The 17,339-nt window shown below is 31.7% G+C and overlaps 1 protein-coding gene and 1 long non-coding RNA gene across 4 annotated transcripts in view; one reads left to right on the top strand and one right to left on the bottom strand.

Moving 5' to 3' along the window:
* The window catches only part of LOC114330054 (plasma membrane calcium-transporting ATPase 2), a 631,040-nt gene that overhangs the window by 384,199 nt on the left and 229,502 nt on the right, over window positions 1–17,339 (top strand). The gene's annotated exons all lie outside the window — the stretch shown is intronic.
* On the bottom strand, window positions 11,486–14,209 carry LOC126878659 (uncharacterized). Its single transcript, XR_007695724.1, has 3 exons — window positions 13,650–14,209; window positions 13,302–13,598; window positions 11,486–12,491 (listed from the first exon to the last, which is right to left on the bottom strand). It is a non-coding gene; the product is annotated as an uncharacterized LOC126878659 (long non-coding RNA).

Genomic DNA, 17,339 nt, shown 5'->3' on the forward strand with positions numbered 1-17,339 from the left:
CATCAAAACAAAAAAATTATAATATCTCGGACATATTACACGTGGACAGAGATACAGCTTGCTCCAATTGATCATGCAGGGAAAGATTCAAGGAAAGAGAAGCATAGTGAGACGCAGAATATCGTGGCTGCGCAACCTGAGAGAGTGGTACGGATGTACATCAAATGAACTTTTCAGAGCAGCCGTCTCTAAAATACGAATAGCTATGATGATTGCCGAACTTCGCCGCGGAGATGGCACTTAAAGAAGAAGAAGATACTTAAAATTCATATTTTATAAATTAATTATTATATATAAATACCATTTTAAACAACCGTGGTATTATCAAGTACTTTTTTATAATAGTGTAATTTTTGGAATTATAATTTTAACAGTTAATACACCTACTAAAAATTCATATTTTATTCTTTCGAAACATGTTGTGTCCTGTATAAACAAAACCGTCTTATTATAAAAAGTACTTTTTTATAGTGTAATTTTTGGAATTTTAAGCATTTTGTATTGTCAAATTATTTTATATTGTCTCCTATAAATAATAAAAACGTTTTATTATAAAAAAGTTCTTTTTTTTAAAAGTGTAATTATTTCACTTTTACTTCACTTTTAGTGTTGAATGAGTGAACTATTGTATAGGATGAATAAGTTTGCTTAAAAGCAACACCATGACTCACATCAATCTCACGGGATATTTGGATAATACTTTGCATAATTATATTTTTAATACTCGTGTTATCAAGATTGAGAGGGACATATTATTCAGATCGATTCCTTTGAGAAAAAACAACAATGCTACCCTTGTTATTTCTACCCTAATTACAATTAAACATTATCCATTTCAAATGCACTGTATTTAGGCATCAGTGATGCGATCCAAAAGTTTGAATAATTTAAAATAAATAATTTTGAAAAAAATTATGGTTAGAGTAAAAAAATATTTTTGATAATTTTAAAATTACCATTTTTTTTAATAAGTAGGAAACTATCAAATATACGTAAAATTTGCTATACAACAAAAAGTTGGGTGTTTTTTACTGAAAGTACTGTTATATAGCAAATATTACCCATCTCGGATAGTTTTGTACTTGTTTTAAAAAATATATGGTATTTTTGAAAAAGACATTTTTTTAAACAACCATAATTTTTTTCTAAATTATTCGTTGTAAATTATTCAAACTTTTGTATCACATTACTAATGCTTAATTAAAGTGAATTTTAAATGTATAACAATTAATTGAAATTAAAGCACACATGGCAAGGGTAGTATGGTTGTTTTTTCTCGCGAAAAAAATAGGAATCGAACTATTTTCATCATAACCCCTTAGTTCATATTATGCTAAATAATTCTACAAAGTCTCATTTTAAAGCTTTTTTAAGTGCTTTAAAATAATATGTTATTGTTTCCAGTAAAATTGACCGTTACCCTATTATTCTGTTAAACTTTTAAAACGCTTCGTTAAATTCTAAAGTGTCACCTGCAGTGAGTATTAGGTTTGTATTAGGCTTACAGCAAAAATAAAATAAAACCAATCTCTTTGATTGCTATATACGCTTCGTCGTGTAATACCGAAAATTGTTTAATCAACACAGCAAAAATGCACGGAAAGCAAGTTAAAATGAAAGAGTTTTTTATATTCAAAAAGAAAACATAAACTCTTTTGTCTGAGTTAGTAATTTTTTAATAATTTTAGTGAAGTATTGTATAGGCTGAATTAGTTTGTTTAAAAGAAACACCATGACTCACATGAATCTCATGGGATATTTTTAAAAGGATAATATAATATATATTCAAAAATCGTATTACCACATAGTTGTGTAGGAAGACAATACATTATAATGATATAAAGAAACAACTTAATATTAATATCCAACTTAATCTTAAACTTACTAATATTCTGCATTATGTACAAAGTTGACTCATTTCTTCTTATTTATGGCCAGCGTCCTTGCTTCTATCCATGTTGGTTCCCGTTTTGAATATTTTTCCGGGGTTAAATCCCATTTTTGTCGTGATTACCTTTCTTCTTTCTTTGCGTTTTGCCTGCCAAATTTCTTTCACCGGTTTTGTATAATCCATCTCTGAAGATGACCCCACCAACTAAGTTGCTTTCTTTCACCCGTGTTGAGCTGCCCCCCCCCCCCCACTTGCAAAAATTAAAAAACAAATAGCGCTGATTTGTGAGCTATTTATGAGCTCTCATATTCCGCAAATTAAAAATTTTGAGCTCGTTACACTGAGCAGGAATTTAATATTTTAGTGGGGGGGCTGAGTCAGCCCCCCCACTACTTAAAAATAGGAATATTGAAGCGAACTTTGCGGCAGAATTACGAGCTATTTATGAGCTCTCGAAGTGATATAGTTTAGATTTTTGAGCTCATCCCCTTCACCCCAAAACAATCGTATCGAAGATATAATTCGTAGGTATAGCTTATAATATAAGAGTTTATAATAATAGAGTTTATTCTTAGAATATATTATATTCTAAGAATAAACTCTTAAATCAGGCCCATTTCGATTATTGAGCTACAACCCCTTCGCAGGAAAACCACCCCATCTTCCCGGCTTAAGAGAGAGTTGTACTTAAAATGAATTCAATTTATATTTTGGCGACTACATATCGTTTAATTATTTATGAGCTCCCAAAATACACGCATTTAGATCAGTAAATTGCAATTTCTTTTGTATAGTGCAGTAAGTGCAGTCACTGTAAAATAAAAATAAACTATTACCTTCAATTTCGGTGAACCTTCATCGATTTTTACGAAAATTGGTGAATGGTTAGAGGATACCTCAAGATATAAACGTGACATGGTGCCACCTTGCGGTTTTACCCTGAGGGTGGATGCCACCCCTTCTCGGTGGTGAAAATTATTTTATTAAAAATAACTTCAAAAATCGATAGAAGGACAAATTATAAGCAAAATTTGTTATATAAAGTTATTAAAATAAATCAATACTTTTTGAGGTATTAAAGATCAAAGATTTTAATTTTTCGTCAAAAAAGTGCATGCTTTAAAGCGGTTTTAAATAAGTTATCATTACCAAAATTGAAGCTTTGAAAAATCTTTTATTATCAATTAAAAGTGAGTTATATGTAATTATTGAATTTTTTTTTTTTTTTCGGCGAGTACTCAAATCTTGTTATTTAATAAGCCTAATTAACGGGAAAACGATGCATTTTATAAAATATTAATATTTAATATACGCTTGTCAAAGTACTCAGCAATACCAAAGGATATTATAGACGTGAAAGTATATATATTCTTTGGCAATACTTAACAAGTGAGTTATTGACGAAGTTGATATCATCAAATTTAAGCAAGTTACAATGAAAATAAGACGACCCTTTAGAATTTTTCAGGAAATAGTGAAAAATAAAACATACGCCATTTCCAAAAAAATTGAAAATTTTTAGTAATCCATATAAGATTTTACTTTAGCATAAGTAATGACCTTAAACATTTTGGCCGATTTAGAACGCATATTTTAAAAAAATATGCATTTATTTACTGATTTACCGATTTAAAAAAATCAAAATTTTTCAAATATTCGTAAATTATTTTCTAAAAAATCAATGGGAAAATCCCAATAGTTGGCTGTATACCATAGTTTAAAAAACCAATACAGAAGTAAAAACTTCGAGATGTATTCTGGTATAAAATCGTTTATTTAAAAACTATAAAATGTCATCGATTGCAGAACGTTTTCGTTCTAAACAGAACATCTTCAGTGCATCCTGCCGAGTATTTTAAAACTAGCACACCGTAAATAGTGTTAACATCATCATATATGGTTTACATAATGTAATATGTTAAAATGTTATGACTACAAGTCGATGTTAATGGATAAAGTGGAACACATGCTAAAAGGGTGCCATGGTTCCCTGCTCGAAGATACTAGGTACTTGCCAATTCAATGGGCACAGACCAACTTTTAGCATGTGTTCCACTTTATCCATTAACATCGACTTGTAGTCATAACATTTTAACATATTACATTATGTAAACCATATATGATGATGTTAACACTATTTACGGTGTGCTAGTTTCAAAATACTCGGCAGGATGCACTGAAGATGTTCTGTTTAGAACGAAAACGTTCTGCAATCGATGACATTTTATAGTTTTTAAATAAACGATTTTATACCAGAATACATCTCGAAGTTTTTACTTCTGTATTGGTTTTTTAAATTATTTTCCTTTGGTAATAACTCCAACAACACTATGGTTTGTTTTTAAACCAAGCGGAGTGATTCAAATTTACCGCCCTGTAATGCTTGTTTGTAATTGGTCCAACCGCAGGCAAATTTTGACATTAATGACATTTATCAAATTGGAGCTTTTTTATTATCAAACATTTTACTTGTCTTTTTATTTCTGTATGAATCAAAATAATCAAGGTAGAAACGTTGAAGTTTCGGTTTCACCAAAAACAAAGAAATCAATGAATAGTTATTCCTCAAATAAAAGTTATTAGACGTTAATATTTTTATTTTGTTTCAATATAACTTTAATAATTTAAGGTTAAACTGACGAATTTACTTTCTTATAAATATTTACAGCAATATTAACTTGCCAATTTATTCGAAGAGTAAATATTTATTTAATAAAATAAAATAGGTCTTATTTGACGTTAGTAAAATGGAGAAATGTCATTTTATTGGCCGAATAACTTTAATAATAGAATAAACTACTGCCGTTTTTTGTCGTTGGTGAAACCGGCCATCAGCCTAAATTTCACTGCGAGAACAATGTAACCGGAGCCCTTCAACCTAATATCCTAAAAAATAAATATTTGAAAGATTAAATGTGATACAGTTTTATAGTTCTTCAAATTACTTTTTAATTATCAATCGTAAAAATTATCGAGTTATTCTAAAAAAAAAAACAATAACATTTTTGGAAAAATTTTTTGAGTATAATATGATGCTATCAACTTCTTCTTGAGCTCATTTGATAGGCATTTCTAGGTACTTTGACAAGTATTTAATAAATGTAAAATACATTCAATTACCTATAACTTACTTTAAATTAATATTAAAATGTTTTTCAAGAAAGTAACTTATTATATTTTTTATTAGATTCAATTTTTGTAATGTAAACTTTTTTGTAAAAACTTACAGCTTTTGAGTTATTTAAGAAAACTCGCTTTAAAGCATGCATTTTTTTACGAAAAATTTGTCTTTGATCTTTAATAACTCAAAAAGTATTGATTTATTTTAATAAGTTTATATAACAAATTTTGCTTAAAATTTGTCCTTCTGTCGATTGTTAAAGTTACTTTTAATAAAATAATTTTCACCCCCGAGAAAGGGTGGTATCCACCCTCGGGGTAAACGCGCAAGGTGGCACCATGTCACGTTTATTTCTTGAGGTATCCTCTACCACTCACCAATTTTCGTAAAAATCGATGAAGCTTCATTGACATTGAAGGTAATAGTTTATTTTTATCTTACAGTGACTGCACTATACAAAAGAAATTGCAATTTAATGATCTAAATGAGTGTATTTTGGGAGCTCATAAATTATTAAACGATATGTAGTCGCCAAAATATAAATTGAATTGATTTTAAGTACAACTCTCCCTTAAGCCGGGAAGATGGAGTGGTTTTCCTGCGAAGGAATTGTAGCTCTATAATCAAAATGGGCGTGATTTAAGAATTTATTCTTAGAATATACAGGTTGTCCAGAAACTCTACCGACAAACGAAGACAGGAGATTCCTCAGATAATTTTAAGACAATTTAAGCCAATTCACCTAGTCCGAAAATGCTTCCTAAGGGAGCTAGAGCTCTTTGAAGATGGCGCCATGTAATTAGTTTCTCTTAAATACCTCCAGAACGCTTCTATCTAATCTAGAAAAACGAAAATTTGTATACATATTTACTTTCTAGAAATGTATCGATTCCATCCATTGCGAATTTCTAGTACCGGTCATAGGCGTCCGTTTTGGGTAGGGCAACGGTTATTTTATCGCATAACTTTTTTGTCTTCAACTTTTAAGCATTTTTGATACTGGATTATTAAATTGTGAGGTATTCTAGTACTAAAAGGTACTCTTACTTTAAGTCGGTAGGACACACCGTTTTCTAGAAAAGTCGATTTGAATGTTTTTAGTTTTGGGAATTTGAAAAAAAAATTGAAAAAAAAAATAAAAAAAAACGATGTATTTTACCAACTTAAAGCAAGAGTAACTTTTAGTACTCGAATATCTCATAATTGAATAATCTAGTGTCAAAAATACTTAAAAATTAAAGACAATAAAGTTATGCTATAAAATAACTGTTGACCTACCCAAAACGGACGCCTATGACCGTTTCTAGAAATTCGCCATTAATGAAATCGATTAATCTCTGGAATATAAATAAATGTACCAGTTTTTATCTTTCTAAATAGTTTTTTTTAATCTTTTTTTTTGAAATTCAAAGAACGAAAAATTTTCAAATCGATTTTTCTAGAAAACGGTTTATCCTATCGACTAGAAGTAAGAGTACTTTTTAGTACTGGAATACCTCACAATTTAATAATTCAGAGTCAAAAATGCTTAAAAATTAAATACAAAAAAGTTAGACGATATAATAACCATTGCCCTACCCAAAACGGACGCCTATGACCAGTACTAGAAATTCGCAATGGATGAAATCGATTTATTTCTGGAAAGTAAATAAGCATACCAATTTTCGTTTTTCTAAATAGAAGCGTTCTGGAGGTATTTAAGAAAAACTAATTACATGACGCCATCTTCAAAGAGCTCTAGCTCGCTTAGGAAGCATTTTCGGACTAGGTGAATTGGGTTAAATTGTCTTAAAATTATCTGAGGAATCTCCTGTCTTCGTTTGTCGGTAGAGTTTCTGGACACCCTGTATATGGTATACGAATTATATGGGCCATACGATAAATTTTAATTTTTCTCCGCATGTTTCTCTTAAGTTAAATCAATTAAAGTGTTGTTTGGGGGTGAAGTGAATGAGCTCAAAAATCTAAACTATATCACTTCGAGAGCTCATAAATAGCTCGTAATTCTGCCGCAAATATCGCTTCAATATTCCTATTTATAAGTGGGGTGGCTGACTCAGCCACCCCACTAAAATATTAAATTCCTGCTCAGTGTAAAGAGCTCAAAATTTTTAATTTGCAGAATATGAGAGCTCATAAATCAGCGCTATTTGTTTTATAATTTTTGCAAGTGGGGGGGGGGCAGCTCAACACGGATCTTTCTTTCTATAAATTCTAAGGTTGACTGTATCTGTATTTCCATATAATGTTCTTGAACTCCTAAGTGGAGCATAGAGCTTCAGTCAAAGCGCGCCATCGGGTTCTATTTTACGCTAAGGCCTTCACCGCATTCCAACACTTTCCTTGACCTCTTATCTCGTCCATGATGGCTCTTCCCCAAGTTTGTGCTGGCTGGGTGACCTCTTTTTCTTTTTCCTTGGAGATTCCACTCTAAGGCAGTCTTTGCAATACTGAAACTATTTTTTCGGAGTGTGTGACAGATCCAACCCCACTTTCTGGACTTTATTTCATTTTCTACCCTCTTTTGTTGGGTCAGGTGTAGTAGATCTTCATTTTTGATGGTGTTTGGCCAGAAAATACGAACAATTCTTCGTAGACATTTGTTAACAAAGACCTGCAGTTTGTCTGTAAGGGTTTTTGTCACTTTCCATGTTACTCATCCGTAGAGTAGAACAGACATAACATTTGACTGGAATATTCGAATCTTTGTTCTTGTAGTGTACTCGCCAGACCTCCGAACAGGGTTTAGCATGCTGAATGCTTGTTGAGCTTTTCGTATCCATATACGAATATCGTTTTATGTACCTCCGTTTTTTGTTATGACACTTCCAAGATACGTAAAGTTTTCCACATTTTCAATCTGCATGTTGTCGATAGTAAATAGCGTGTTGTTCCTTGCATTTATTCTCATGGACTTGGTTTTACTAATATTTATTTTCAAACCTATTTTATTGGCTTCAGTGGAAAGTGTTTCCAATTAGCCAGCCACATCTTGGAACCTTTGTCCTAATAGGCAGATATCGTCGGCTTATTCTAGATCGCTTAGGCGTGTGGTTAACGTCCATTGTATCCCTCTTGTATCGGAGTCTAGTTTGGAGAGAACATAGTCAGAGCTGGGCAATACCCGGGTACAAGTACCCGAATTTTGTACTCTGAGTACATTTTGGGTACTCAGTATCCGGTACCCGAGTACATTTTCAATAAAGTAATCGGTACTCGTACCCGTAGCGTATGGGTAAAGTACCCGGTACCCGCGATTATTATACGAGTACATTTTCCGAGTACTTTTTGCAGGTCTAAACTTGTCACTGCATGTGGAAGAGCAAAAATAGCAACACGCAAAAACGATATTGATACCACTGGCGAAGCGTCCATGTAACCATTGTTATCATTGGTAACAGTTAAAATTTGCAAATAAATATTTTATGACTACCTACTATGAAATAATTCCATTTATATTTTTTAAAAATAGAAATATTTGTTAATAGTATCTACCTAATTCAGTAAAATAGCCAACTAGACGCACGAAAATATCAGCGAGTTTATGTAAAATCGGTTGCACGTTATTATAATACGCCATGCCCTTACCACAGTATATAGGTTTATACAACAAACAGTATAGTCACTTGCCGTGAAGTACGTTATGAAAAAATGTTCCATTTTTCCCACTGCGCATCGAGACCTTGCAGCCGGACGCAAGCGCATAACAGCGTGTGTTATACTGCTCAACATTATTGTTGATACACTGCTCGAAAATAAATAGGACAAATTTGAAATAGATTTTTCGAAATAAGGAATACTTTTCTACAAAATTAACGTTTACGAAGCTCTTGACAATTTATCGATAGTTTCATAAATAATTATTATTGTTGTTCTGAAGACTAAATGTATCAGCTTTAATGGATTCATTGAGATTATGTACCTACTATTTTCAACTAAATAATTTTTTCTATATAAACAAAATTTTGGTCTAACAATGGGCTCTACTTTATCTTCATTGGTCTTCTTCTTCTAATGCCTACTCCACTAATGAAGGTTGGCTATAACCACTGCAAATTAGTTTCATTATTAGCGAATATATTTATGGATTTCTAAAGAAATATTGGGCGCGTTCACCAGATGCAAACGTTGGCAATCAGTTTGCGCTTTATGGTTCTGAACGACTTGCTAACGAAAAACATGTTTGGAAAGCGGTCGCCATTTTTGCAAACATAAGATATTTAAGTTGAACTTTGCAAACGTGTTGAAATATGGCGGGAATTTAAATTGTATATATTGTAAAATATATTGATAAGGGTTTTATATATAAAATAAAGGCTACTGAAGACATTCTGATACGTTATTATCTATTAAATAAATTTTCTTTTTTCCTTTAATAAAAAAAATTAATTCAAAAACGTATTTATTGAGAAAATTTACTTTAGGTTACCTTCAAACCAAGCAAGCAAAATGTCAAATTTTAACCTAAACAACCAACCGTTCAGTTCGCTGTCAACAAGTTTAGAATCAAAGCGCAAACATTTGTGAATGTGTTTGCATCTGGTGAACGCAGTCAATGTTTTTACTCAGTTTTGAAAAAAATGTGAAAGCGTTGAATTATACGTCCGTCTGTCCGTAAACACAACTCCTCAGTCATTAAACCAGATAGAATGACAAATGAGGTGTCGGATGAAAGCTTATAATCCAAGCTTATAGATTCTTGCTTTTGTGTCTTGTCTTAGGTGTTCGTTCTTCCAGATTGTGTCATTAAGAGTCCCACCGCTTTACTTGCTTTTAAACTTTGTTGTCGTACTTCCTCTTCAACATCTCCGTAACTGGGTATATCTATTCCCAGATATCTAAACCTTACTTCCTGCTTTAATATTTTCCCATCAATTTCGATTTTACCTCGTAGTGGGTATTTAGATGTCATACATGTGTTTTTTCTGCTGATATTATCATATTGATATTGTATTTCTTGGCTGTTGTATTGAAGATGTGTGTTAATCTTTGGAGATTGTCTTCTGTCTTGGCGATTAATGCGGCGTCGTTTGCATAAACTAATATTTGGAGTTTTTTGTTCCCCATTCTGTAACCATGATCTTTACATACTGCTTCTATTATTTCGTCCATTATTAGATACATTAAAGAGCAGTGGGCTTAACGGGTTCCCTTGTCTGACTGGGCTTTGTACTGGTATAAACTGTGTTAGTTTTCCATTTATCTTTGCCTGTATTCGATTATGGAAATAGATGTTTTCGATGGTTCGTATATTGATTGGCATGTCTCTTTTATACAGTAAGTGTAAGACGTCTTCGAATTGAATGCGATCGAAAGCCTTTGTCAGGTAAAACATAGATATGCTGGTTTATTGTACTCGATGGCCTTTTCTGTGGTTTGTCTTAGTACAGAAATAAATAGTACAATACTGGCGTCTACGCTACAAACGCATTCAATATGCTAAGGAAAATGTGGTCTTCACATCAGATGACAATTAAAACCGAAAGACTATTCAACAGCAACGTGAAGACTGTATTACTATATGGAGCAGAAACTTGGAAAGTGTCAAGAAAATGTATTAGACAGATGCAGGTATCCATAAATAAATGCCTAAGGAAGATTCTTAACATTTACTGGCGAAACCGTATATCAAACCAAGAGCTATGGACAAGAACTAACCAGAAACCTATGTATATCTAAGATAATATGCAAAAGGAAATGGAGTTGGATGGAGCACACACTAAGGAGACTTGACACAGACATAGCGAGGCAAGCCCTAGAATATACACCACATGGAAAGAGAAGACCAGGTAGACCCGTAGAAATGTGGAAAAGAAGTGTTGAAAAAGAAATTAATGCTATAGGGCTTTCCATTGATTGTCATTTGCTTCGAGCTGCTGTCATATGTTGTATAATCTGTGTATAATACTAATATACACAGAGATATGTCAACAATAGATCAGGCTAGTCATATGCCACTCAATGCATCGGGGAGTAACGCTGATATCAAGTACGGTGGTCTAGCTATCTTTGTCTGTCGTGCGAGTGTGAGTGTATCTACCAAGAGGTGGGAGTAATGGAACGACAGTTACACAGAGGCGGCAGCCATCATATGCTAGAGAGAGAGAGCTGAGCGCCAGTAGAGAGAGAAAGATAGACCACCGACCCAAACTGTTCCGCGTTACGCTATTTTTCGAACTGGCCTAATCTATTCTGTTATATCTATGAATATACACGGATTATACGACATATGACAGAAGCTCGAAACAAATGACTGTGAATGAAAAGCCCTATTGGGAAAACCTGGACAGAAATAAAGATCAGTGCAAAGGATAAGACAGAATGGAGGCAGACAGTTGACGCCCTATGCTCCGCATGGAGTGAAGAGGAATAAGTAATTAAGTAAGTACTGGCGTAAGTAAGATGTCTTGTCAAAAGGGCTAATGAGAAAACTAATAAGAGGACTTTTCTATAGGGAAAAAAATAATAATACATTCGAATTATAAATTATATTTTGAGAATTTCAATTTTATAATACCAATTTTATTTTTACAGATATATTCCCTACAAGCATTTCAAATTCATCCTTAAAATAAAGTTTAATAGGTACATAAAATGAACTTATAAATTTCTGTTTTGAAAGGGTTGTAGATGCTCATCTATACCTACTCAGCATTATATTGAGAAATCACAGAATCGTAAATATACAGTAATGAGCACTCACACTAATAACCGGCAAAATAACGCAAAAGATGGAAAACATATTAACTTGTGAGATAAAAAGAGATGAAACTGGTAGAAGTGGAACTTATCGTTATAAACGAATAAATTAACATAACCTTGGATAAGAGTTTTAACCTGCTAACTCCATTTTTCACTTTGAGTGATATTGGGCTAGTTTCTGGGTCTGTGTATTTTCATACACCACCCCACAAACCCGCCGACACCAATGTAGTTTAGAAATAGCTATCTCTAAACTACAGTGGAACCAGCGGGCTTGTGGGACATGGTATGAAGGTACACAGACCTAGAAACTACCCCAATATCACTCACAGTGAAAAATGGAGTTGGCAGGTTAACACTCTTAGCCGACGATAACATTACATAGTTTCCCACCTTTGTGACAGGAGTATTTTATAAAATTCTCCGTCACAGTGACAGTTCTCATACTCATCTGATACGTCTAAAGGTGGGAAACTATGTAATGTAATGTTAATTTATATGTTTATATCGATAATTTCTCTCAGTCTCATCTCTTTTTACTTCAGAATGCATCCCATGTTTCCCATCTTTGGCGTTATATCCCATATTTTTCCAGTTATTAGCATGCTCATCACTGCATATTGGACTTTTTACACATAGTATCTTAGAATCCCTTGGAAGTAAATAAATCATGTACCTAGTTTTATTTTCATCAATAAATTCATGAAAGTATGACTGATGTTGAAAATTCATTTGACATACTGGCAAATAATTGTAATTCCTTCAGAGGAGATGTCCCTAGAAAGAATAACATATGTTTTATATTAAAATATATCAAAATCATATTGATTAGCAGAATAAATAGAGTTTCTAGGTTTAATTCTCCTCATTCACATAATTTAATACCAGATAATGTCGCCCTACTTCCATATGCTAATGACCTAGTTTTTTATATAACAGCCTAAACCCCATTTTGGACTCCATTCACATTAACCAATATTATCAGATATTCATAGATAGTGTCACCACAATCTTCTTTAACAACATACTATTCTTTCATAGATCTGGTCGTTATCACAATATAATCCCATATATACCAAAAATTCATGCTCGAGTGAGAAATTGGAAAGCCAAGCAAAGGATAGGAAAGAGTGGAAGCTGATTCTGGAACAGGCCAAGACCCACCATGGGCTGTAGAGCCAATGCTGATACCTAAAAATGAACTCAAATATTTAGTGGTCTTTTTATCCCGCAATCTTAACTAGAATAAGCATATTGAAAATATAATTGGAAAAGCTATTAAAGGCATGGCTGTGCTGCCTAGTAAGACCCATATAGATTTTTGAAGCATCTTTATGAAACCAGCACGTAAACAATTATTATAGATTTAAAAATTAGACTCACTATGGATAGGGTAGTAAGATGATACAACAAATGCAGAGGTAACCGTCTATATTTGTTATCAATGGTTTCTAGGAACATGGTTTTTCAAAACAGATGTCAATGGTTTTTAGAGTTTAGATAAAGACAGTTATGTACCAAATTCATGAAAAAAATTTACACTTTCTCAGAATCATCCAACAATTAATTTGAAACATATACTCATACCTTCAATTATATATGTCATAGATTCCCTTAAGGCACTTTGCCACTGGTTGTAACTTCTCAATAGATGTGCCTACAGAATTACAAAATTATCATTCCAGTTTAAGGAAGAACACACCTTCAACTTGAATGTTTAATCTCAAGACATATTTCGTTTATTTTATTTTGCGTTTTTTCAGTATTTCTGCAAAGGCCTGCTCCTCAAGATGTAAAGTGCATATTTAAAAGTCAATGTAACAATATTGAGGACTGTTCATAGAAAGTTTATCACATTGAACAATTTCTTTTCATTCTGCAAACCTAAAACGACAGCAGGTCAAAAATGATATTAAATGGAATTTACGTTCTTACCGATTTTCATCCATGGGCAACAGGAAGAAACTCAAATTTTTATGGTGCCTGGAATTTTGCCACATAAATAAACACACATTGCCTTTGGGTTAAATTCATCATAATCCCAATTCAAAATCACCAACCTTCTTAGAAAACTGGAGAAATACCACAGTAATGCATATTAAATTCGAAGTAAACCAACTTAACAATTGCAAAATACGAGAAAACAATAATAAATAACTCTAAAATAAACAACTGTTTGTTTATAAGGTTATGTTTGGAATAAACATACTATTTAAATAAACCAGATCTACTCACTGTTGCCAAATGTCACCAATTTAGATAGTTACTTGTGATTAATTGTTTGAATACATTCAATCAATAATTAGAAAATATTATTTTTCAAATTTTATACAAGTGTGTACGTAAAGGATTTTACCATTTATGAATTTAATTTTCAGATTTTTGAAAAAAATCGATAATCATAATTATTTTATTATAATTTTGGAATATTCTTTATCGGAATATTTTAAATCTTGCAACAGCAACATTTTTCTCCTAGTCTACTGCGCAGTCTGCTAGGAGTTTCTACACGCGCAGGAACCGCATAAAAACTAGAGTGAACTAACTGATTCGTATAAGCAAAAAAACTGTGCCCTTACCGTGCGCCGCGCCGTTACCACTTCTGTGAGTGACAACGATGGTAGGATCTTTGTATCGGTCAGGACTGGATCGTCTCTGAAAATTTTGCAGGCACGATGGCTTTGAAGCCGCTGTGGATTAGTATTCGTATTACCAAATTTTAATTTGGTGACAGTAAGGCCGGTAGGTTTTTTATGTCCCGGTTAGCTAATCGGGACAGAAAATACCGACCGTAAGAATATCAGACTTAATAAATGCAATTTTAATTATTATTATAATTAAAGGTAATAATTATAATTCCATTTATGAAGTCTGTTATTCTTAGGGCCGGTATTTTCTCGATTAAACTCCGGTTAGTTAACCGTACCGGCCCTTTGGATTGGATTATTGCATAATATGCATTATTAATTATTAGTTTATAACTTGTAACTGTACTTGCTTACTATACATATCTATACCTTTTTATCCTATATAAATCATATTAATCGATTTTAATTACTTGTCGAAATATATTAATTAACAACAACATTATTATATGACATATAATAATATTGATTATACAGTATATTGTAGTGTATAATCAATAAAATAAAAATTATTTAATATTTTAGGCTAAAAATGACAAATGAATGTACTGATTAGTATACTAATTATACAATTTGGATTTTTTAATAAAATAAAGGTGATATAATACATATTTTACCTAAAAACAACAAATATGTTTTTAGTTTGTAGATACTTTATATAATTTCTTAAATTTTTAATTTTTTAATTTTATTTCTGTATTTCATCTATTTTTATAATAGACCTGGATCACGCGTACCAAAAAAAAAGTTGATTAATAGCAAGCTGAAAATTCACGGTGTCTATTCGGACAAACTTTGATGCATGGGAACACTGTATATATAAAAATATTTATAAAATACATTATATATATATATATATATATATATATATATATATATATATATATATATATACCTATCTGGTTTTGATAACACTTTAGAAAAAGTCACGCGTCGCCACTGATGGATACGCAATCAGTATCAGTCCATTCGTCAAGTCAAGCAACGTATATTCTCTTGTGCTACAATAATTAATAGCCCTCGAACAAATGGTCTAACTGATGCTAAACTTTGAAAAATTAGTTATCTTAAAAGTCAATAAAATTAATCAGTGAGTGTGAGTGGTGTTATACTGATTATTAATCGATGATTAATTTGTAAAATTCTTATTTTTTTATTTTAGTTGGAATTGTACCGTATTTTATGTTTTCATGGCTCATAAATAAATATGTTTTTCTACAATCACTTGATAAAGAAGACATTTTCGCTTGTCAATGGCAACGAAAAGTTGACGTTTACTGAGTACCGTCACTTTATCGCTCTAGCGCGTAAAGTTTGATTTTACGCGCGTTGTCCGTAGCAACCGTACAACCATACAATACAAACACATTGAACATTCAAACTGATAGATATAAAAGTAAATATTATGACATTATAATGACAGATATAAAATAGCTACAATAAAGTTAATGATTTAAAAATACTTTCCATTTATTAAGTGATTGTAGAAAAAATGTTGTATGTATTACAATCGCAACGTGGCATTATTGCTTTCGAGTAATTACCGCTCTCACTCTCAAGCAATAATGTATCACTTTTCGCTCTTAATACATAAATAAATATTAGAGGTGCAGAAATAATTATTACTAGGTAGCGGATTTTATGCTAAAAGCAGATTGCTTACATATATCGCATATTTGAGAACTTTACCAAATTTTGCATATTTTTAAAGAAACATGCATATTATGTGTCTATTTAAAAACATTTCTGTCCATACAAAAAAATTCTAAAATTTTTTAATTCGACACAAAATGTTCCCCCTTTTTCCGTAAGACAATCCTTTTCGAGTTATATGCAAGAAAATGTGTTCATTTTTAACAGAAAAAAACATGTTTTTGTGCGGTTTTTCGGAGATAACTCAAAAAGTAAGTATTTCAGCGAAAGAAATATTCTTAGCAAAAATGTAGCTTATAAAAAATTTAAAAAAATGGTGTATGCTTGAGGTCTGTAGACCCAGTAGAAGCAGAGTTGTAGCTAATGAAAAATAGGTTCTTCTTCTTCAAATTCCAAATCGAATATTTCAATGTGAAATAACTCCAAAACGGAGCACTTTTCGGGGAAAATTCATTTCAACTGTTTTAAAGTGTTTAAAAAAAAGGTTTATTATTGTTTTTTAAAAAAAATTGTAACATTAAAAGTAAGTGAGTTACGCTCAAAATATTTTTGGTCCCCTTTATTTTTTGGTAAAAAAATCACGAAAATCACCCCCTAATTAGCATCATAAATAAATTGTATCTTACCACTTCACAAATTACTTTGCTTATGTATTATTTATATGATCTGTAAGTTTTATCGGTTCAAAGTGCTTATTTTTTAAAAAGCTGTAGTTAAAATGGCTTGAACGAGTAACTAATCACGAGTTTAGGCAAATTTTGAACAGCCACATCATAACCAATTTTTGTCTAACAAGAAAACAAAAAACAAAAATATTCAGAAAAGCAAAACGTACATTTAATTACTCTTTAAGATTTTTGGTATTACTAATAATTTTTAAGTTAATTCCATGAACAATTCCATTTTTTTTTCAAAATTAAAAAAAATGTTTTATTTTAAACCCAATTTTTTTTTAAAATGAGCACTTTGAAGCAATGTAACTTATAGATAATACAAACAATACATAAGTAAAGTGACTCTAAAACGGTAACGATTGATTTTATTTGGGAAGCTAATTAGGGGGTGATTTTCGCGATTTTTGTACCAAAAAATAAAAGGGACCAACAATATTTTGAGCTTAACTTACTTATTTTTAATGTTAGAAGTTGTTTTTACAAACAAAAATAAACTTTTTTAAACACTTTAAAAAAGTTGTAATGAATTTTCCCCGAAAAGTGTTCGGTTTTTTGGTTATTTCACATTGAAATATTCGATTTGGAATTTGACGAAGAAGAACCTACTTTTCATTTGCTACAACTCTGCTTCTACTGGATCTGCAGACCTCACG

Source organism: Diabrotica virgifera, chromosome 10, assembly GCF_917563875.1.
Source record: "Diabrotica virgifera virgifera chromosome 10, PGI_DIABVI_V3a".
Classification (NCBI taxonomy): domain Eukaryota; kingdom Metazoa; phylum Arthropoda; class Insecta; order Coleoptera; family Chrysomelidae; genus Diabrotica; species Diabrotica virgifera.